The sequence below is a fragment of the Drosophila ananassae genome, chromosome 2R (assembly GCF_017639315.1).
Source record: "Drosophila ananassae strain 14024-0371.13 chromosome 2R, ASM1763931v2, whole genome shotgun sequence".
Classification (NCBI taxonomy): domain Eukaryota; kingdom Metazoa; phylum Arthropoda; class Insecta; order Diptera; family Drosophilidae; genus Drosophila; species Drosophila ananassae.
The window spans coordinates 8,081,212-8,088,939 of NC_057928.1; positions in this window are offsets into that span (position 1 = coordinate 8,081,212).

Genomic DNA, 7,728 nt, shown 5'->3' on the forward strand with positions numbered 1-7,728 from the left:
GTGTTTGAACAGAAGTTTGCTAGAACAATTATTACATTTGTTTAACTTTGCCGAAGAACGTGAAATGATTGTTGGTAAAATAGAAGTTTGGACAAATTTTATACCCATTAGACTTTCAGGTTCATTGTAGGGAAGACAAGTAAGATAGATCCTGAGTGAGAGACTGATGTACTAAAGATGTTTCTACTATTTTCTGATATTAAAAATATACTAAAATTAAAGCTAAACCCCGAACCCTAGGGTATCAATTACTTCTTTACCAAACTGGATTGAAAGTTATCCTGTTTATTGTTCTTGTCGCTGGCACTTTCCCGAACAGACGCCGTTGGCTGCCGAGTTAATTTAAGAAAACCTCTGGCATGGCATGGACCAGTGGGTGAAAAAGTTGAGAAGCTGTTGCTGATTCCGCTTGTGAGAAAAAAGGATTCCCAGCTGCAAATCCTTTACGTGTGCCGCGGAGTCTTTGTTTTAATTGCCACGTAAAATTGCTCATACGCTTGATTGCCCCGTGAAGAAGTCGCGGGTTCCGCTCGCGGATTTATTCCGGATATATCCCGTAGCTGTTGGCGTTTGTTTGGTTAGTTGTTTTTTTTTTATTCCGGTAAACTTTTTAGCTTCAGACTCTGGAGTTTTGTTTTTGCTATTGTTGAAATTTGGTTTCTCTGGGTTTTCGGGCGACCGAGCTCAGTGGCGATTGTGTAAACATTTCAGTTGCAGAAACCACAGTAGGTGGTTAGCTAAGGGTGGCAGTGGTTTAAGGGGTTTGGGACTAGCTATGAGGAACATGGATTTTGAACCCTTCCTATATTATTGTAAGTAAGAGAAACTCTTTCTCTAGATTTTTAATATGTTTCTTAAGAAATAGTTTCAATGACTCTTCAATCTTTAAAATCTATTTAAATTCTAAAGATGCCTTACTACTACCATGCCGTACTTTACTAGATATACAAATGAAATATCCTTGAAATGTAACCCTGGAAAACACTTAATCCAACGCCATCCAACCCAAACTGCTCTCCGTCCATTACACTAATTGCCTGGCCAACACGTTGGTCCATCTTCATAACCCCTCGATAAAGTAATGAGTTGCAACTGGCTTAGACCGAGGGCACTTCATAAATCAGCCTCAAATGCGCAATTAATCATAGCAAAAAAGTGGCATACGAATATGCATCATGTGGTGGGGAAGCAACACCTGAGCCGAGCCAAAACCTAAACCAAAACCGAAACCCAAATTCTGCACCGCAAAATGTCAAAACAAATTTCACAGAGGAGTGGAAAAAAATTATGCAAAGCAAATAAGCCGCAAAACCAAAAATTGGCTGCCAAAATCTGGCAAAGAGTGTCCTAATTGATTTATGAGGGTTTCCCCGGGTAAACCCGCTAAAAAACTCAAACCCAAGTCCAAAACCCCAAACAGGAATCTTTACGCCTGAAATTAAGCTGAAAATTACGCAAAATAAATGATTTACGCAAATAAATTGAAATTTATATAGTCCAAATGTATGTTTGTTTCGTTGCTTATTTGTTTCTATCCAATATGTTGCATATATACTCTCTCGTATATGCATATTCGAATCGGTGGGATAGGGTTTTTGTGTTTGGCATCAGCTTGTGATATGCAAATGCCATTTTTTTATGTTGCCTACTTTTCCGGGAGTTGCGAAATGGCCGCAGGGGAGAACACATTGCTCTGCGGATTTTAATTAAGCCCAAAAAAAAGTTACAACAAATGAAATGAGAAAATTTAACGAATTTCATTGTATCCTATTAGGATATCACTTTTTTGGGATCTAAAAGAATAAAAAAAATCATTTTTTAATTTATGTAAAATTTGATTCTTTGGGAATGATATATGTATCAATATTTTAAACAAATCATAGTTTTATTAAAAAATATTCCTCTATAAACTTAATTAATAACTTTAAATTAGTTGGTATAATTTCGTAAGCCTACTATGACCCTTTTATGAGGGAATCTGATAGTCTAACCAACAGTAGCTCTCATGTTTTCGATACCATTTTATAAAGCCGCCACGGAACATGAGCGCGTGTAACAGGATTAATGCAGTGTTGCCCCTTTCACCCACCCCTTCTTTTTAACCACCCGCACCTCCCTCAACTCAACCCTTGACATATGCCACAGATTGGCTTTCCATTTGATTTGCATTGCATTTAATGAAAAATTATTTTCGAATTTGTCTGTTTAATCGTGTGACAATTGGTCAAATGGTCCGATCCCTTACCCCTATCGGAAATAAATCAAAGGAATTTCATGGATTTTTTTTATGATGATGTTCGTTTCGGGTTTCCCCGTTTTGGTGTTTAATGATTGGTGAGCTTTGCAATTAGGAAATTAGTTTGATTTTTAATTAACATGCGGTTTCAGACCGCTATTTATTTTTTGCTATTTGGCTTCGGTTTCCCCTTACTTTTCATTTCGGGTTGATTTGCCCAATTTGTTTTTGTTTTGTGTAAATTACGCAAATCATTTAATACGTTTTTGCGGTTAGAATTGTTTTCTTTTTTCCCCGATTCGGTTCGGTTTTTTCTACGTTGAGTTGAACCATTGAGATTTGCATTTAATGAGCTTCTAAGTGGATTTTAATTTAATTAATGAAACCCGGGTTTTTTTCTCGGTATGGTTAGATGTGTTGAATTAATTGGTTTGTTTTAATATTAGAGTTTATTTTTGATTTCTTTGTAGAGGGCAATTATGATTTAAATAAGCTGTATTACTTTGAATTCATTTAAATAGTAAAAAAATTTTGAAAATAATACTACTCAACCTTAAGTTTCTATCTCTAATTCCTGAAATCCTTTTTGGCTTTATAACTTAAGCCTTTTTCGCCTTTTTTCCTCCTTGGAAAGAATTCATTTGCCGCATGCATTTAATGAAATCTTTTTGCCTCGGCCAAAATCTAATTAGCTTTCGGAGTTTCGCAAAAGGAACTAATTACCAGGATGCAGCAGCAGGAAGCGGCGAAAACGAGACAGAACAGGCGAGGACGACTTTCATGTTTGATCCTCTACAAATTAACAAATTGTATACGTTTATTAAGCCAGAAAAGCAAACGGAAACAGCATACAAAGGACGTCCAAAGGAGCGAAAACAAGGACGAAAGCAAAAAAATTGCCAACGTCATCGAAAATGTGTTCGAGGCATTCCCCCATGCTGCACTCAAGTGGCTTTATCAGTGGTGTGTAACCGCAGGATCCTGGCCAGAAATATCCTTTACAATATTTTTAGAAAATAAAAGGTTGCGAAAACGGCGAATGAAAATTGCATTCAATTGAGCACATTTATTGTTTGAATTAAGTCATGAGGAAAATTCCATTAGAATGGCAGAGAAAACTGCACGCCAGTGGTTGAGTGAGTGGGTGGATGGGTGGTGCAGCAGCGGCAGACACATGTGGCTGCTTGGCATTAAATGGGATTTTATGCAATGTTTGACTGGCAAGGACTTGGCTGCTTTTTGCGCCTTTTGTCTCGCAAATCAGACCCATTTAGCCAAATGCCATGAGTTCGGGTGGATCTTCCTCCCCATTTTAATATTTGCTGCACCACCTGCAACACACGCTGATTGACAGCTTTGGGCGGTTGCAATTCAAGTTGCACATGAAATGGAAGGGAACAACAAAATGCTGCACTTGATTGAGCTCGTTTTTAAGGAGCTTACATTCTTATATTTATAACGAATTTTAAGTACACTTCTTAAAAGGGATAAAGTATTATGAATTGTTTCACCTAATTAAAGAAGTTAATATAAGATTAATAAAGTAATGATTAAATATAAAAATTTGTATCTTAGTTTTGTTTTTTAAACTGATGCACTTCACCAATAAGCTTCCAAAACAGTAAGGAACGTATAGAGTATCCACAAAAAATTGTCAATCCTCTTTTATGATTGGCTCTTGTTGACTTTTTAATTAGTTAGGCCCAGATAAACACACCAACGGATACCACAAAGGAGTCCAAAAGTAACTTGGCCCTGGGGGTTCCAATATTCAAAGTTAATTAATTTTTGGAAAAGTGCTATGCAGTAGAAAAGACCAAAACGGGATGCATTTATGCCAGAGGATGCCAAAAACCACAAAGACGACAAAAAAAGAGATTGGTAGAAGACAACGAAAAATACCAAACACACACCAACTGTGTTGCCTTGGTGAAGGACGATAAAGTTTGTCCAGCAGATTTGAGGAGCTCTTATCCCTGAACTGGACCACATTGTTTGCCATACACTTCATTTATTTGGAATTAGACCAGGCACTCCACTCGGATCCGCTTGATGCACTCGAATTTGAATCCTTTATGAAGCGTGGCACCAGCAGAGGACTCACAAAACAGGACACGGCACACATGCCCATGCATACACATCCTTGCAGGACTCCAGAAGTAGCCTCATCGCAATGGAGCTTGAGGTTGGGTCCAGTCCAGTGTGTGCAGCAGACCAAAAACCATTGATTGTCATCGAATAGCCCCCCCATGAGGGTCGAAAAAGCCACGGAGGTTCTGTAAGGAAATGGACAAGGAAAGGCAAATTTTGATACCTATTAATTCAAAAAAGTATGAATCAATGTAAACAATAGAAATCATAAGTATATTCTTTTAATAAATGCCAATAAAATAACATAAATTATCCACTTAGTTAATCCCTTTAAAACCCACATAGAGATCAATATTATGAAACGATCACACTTAAAAATTTAATCAATAATTCTAGGGTATCGATTACTCCGTCAGCCCCGATAATTTCTACTGCTTTTGTGTCCTGTGTCTCTGCTACTTAATAGTCAAAGTGTCCCGACTCTGTTTCCACTTCTGCCTGCAGTTGGCAGGACTTGAATCCTTCCTTTCCAAGTTCAATCCTTCCATAGAGTTACGTGTTTTTGTACATTTGTTACGCTACACGTAATGCAATGTGTCCGTCCACAGGAGGTAGAGGCGTGTGTGTAGTGGGCAGGGTGAGAAGAGATGAGTGGGATGGCGAATTGCGCATCCTGTGACTTAGTCCATGCCACGTCACGCTACACTTGATAAATCTCTAATGCCACTTTGGGAGTGCCAACCACACAAACTCGCCCCTCAAACCTCTTTACTTCACCTCTGGACACCACCCACCTCGCATTATTTTACAGAACTTCAAACTACACTTAAAAAATTTAGCATACATATATTACAAAAGTCTAATATGGAACTATGAATATATTGCCACACATCCTTAATTTAACTAACCATTAATTTAAATGTGACTAATTTTAATGCAAATATTAAATATTAATTTATTGTGTAGCTCACAACTCCCAGCGGCTGAGTGGCTCTCAACCCTTTCGCCTTTCAAAAATTTTCAGCATTGGTGTAATTTCTGTTGCTGTCGTTGTCCTGGGACCCTTTCTATACTTCCTCTTACCATTTCCCCCAGTACGATTATTAAACGTTGGATATTTTCAACAAATGTTTGCGGCCACTTGTGGAGCCCTTGGTATGTTGGGGCTTATGCACTCTCAGGAGTTTTGGCTGAACACGATGCTATTGATGATCCATTTGGCCAATGTTTAATCAAAGGTAATTTGAGGTATTGTTGGGCAATTTTGGGGTTGTCGGCTTTGATTTGTTTGGGTTAAGTTTAGTCACTAGTGTTCGGACTTAAAACAGGTTAATTTCGTGTCATTTAGGAAACAACTTTTTTTGATAATACCTTTCTATTAAAGTATCTTTAAAATGTCCCTTTCTACTTTTTAATATCTTCACCCTTAACTAAATGCTATGCACTCAATCCCTGCCATAGTCCCTTCCCACTTCCGGCCAATTCCAATCCAATTCTTCGTCCTGCACAGCGAGCTGCACCCTAATGAGCTTTTCGAGAGTGTCGTCTGTTCATTTCACGTTCGTTGCGACTCTGCCTAATTCCTTAATTAAAATCGAAGCCTACTCACCGGAGGAGGACGACGACGAATCGGTAAAATCCATTGACTGATTGCAATATTTCACTTTTAAGTCACACGATGCCGCAGTCCATTTTCCATCCGTGGTGTTGGACTCCGGCAGGCAAACAAACAAACAAACCGAACAGAGCCGAACACGGGGGCTTAATTTGTATGATCAAGTGAAGCAGGAGGTGGTTGTTCCAGCGCCACTGCAATATTCTGGCGACAGCCTTTTATTAAAAAGGACACTCTGACCACACGGACCCAAAACTGTAATCTGTGCAACAAAGTTGCAGCTGCCCATAGCATACTCTATTGGGAGTTGGCCCTTTTACTTTTTAGAAGGATAGGCAACAATTCTTAGCATAAAAAATAATTTAAAAGTATGTACGTTAAAAAAAATTTAAAAAGTTAGTAGGTGATGTGGTTATAGTTTTTGATAGTTTCTTTATAGTTTTTATTTGAACTTTTTTTCAAAATATTAATTTTTAATTTAGCTAATATATTAATTATGATTATTTTTTATAATTTCAATAATTTTATTTATGATTTTATAACGATGTATTGTAAAATCATATGTTTTACAAGAAAACCCAATACAAGCCCAAAAAAGTATGCTCTAAAAATTAAAAAAGTAATGGCAGCCATTAAACATCATAAAAATGTAGTTATTTCTTGAAGAGTGCTTAATAATTCGTTGTAACCCTCAACACCCATAACTTTCTTGTTTCGAAATGAGATTTGCGTTAGTCGGAACCACTTGACATGCAGCTAACCAAATGAGCTGGATAGAAAGTCCCCAACCACAACCCAAAGACCATCTTTGGCATACTTGTGTGGGGGTATCGGTGTGTCAATTTGCATTTGTGTGGGTGTGCTAAATGACGTTGAGGGAGTCGGGTCAAAATCGTTGCCTTTTCGTCGCCGTCGCCATCGAGTCGCTGTGGCATAATAAATTAACAAATTTGTCGGCGTCTCTTTTCGTAAAATTCGAGGGCCGATGACAGGACGTTGGCTTGTATCCACCTGTGTCCTTTTTGGTTGGGCCGTTGTCCATTTCGTTGCTGCCAATCATGTCGGATTAATAACAAACGCACTCTCCACAACACACAGGAGCCCCAAAATGCTTTATTCATGCCAGCCGAAGCATTCGAGCAAAATGGCAGCTGCGGCTCCTCTTCTTTGTCCGCTTTTGTTCACAATCATGGCCGGCCAAATGACGCGTCACAGGTTGTCGAGTCCTGCTGCCAGGATGCTGGCCACTGCATTACATAAGAGGGTATAGATCCAGGACTCAGTGCCCATCCTCCGTTGTTGTTCGGGCCTTGCTCCTCACTTCCTTTGTAGGCAAAATACGAGGTGTGCTCCATAAATTGTAAAAAACACTCGAAATAGAATCAAAATTAAGTTTTTTTAAACCGTATTTTTTTTTTGTAGATACTGTATTAATATTTATTCCTTTATTAACTTCCTAGTAAGGCCTACCTCTTGAGGATCAAAAGTATTGAATCAGAACATGATTTTTGTTCGACTTTAATTGTAAAGCTACTGCCGTGGATCTACTGGCACACCCTTTTATTTTTGAAAACCTGCTTTCACCACTGCCATTTCATTTTATTTTCCCCCATCCCAGACCATTGGGTCTGTCAATATTTTGCGTATTTCATTGTTGCACTGCCACAGTCATTGCAATTGTTGTTTTTCCCCTTTTTTTGAACGAGTGGGTGTGTGAGATTTATAAGCTCCACTTCACTTTGCCACTCTCCAAGTAACCGCAGCATGTTGCGACGCCCACTCCAAG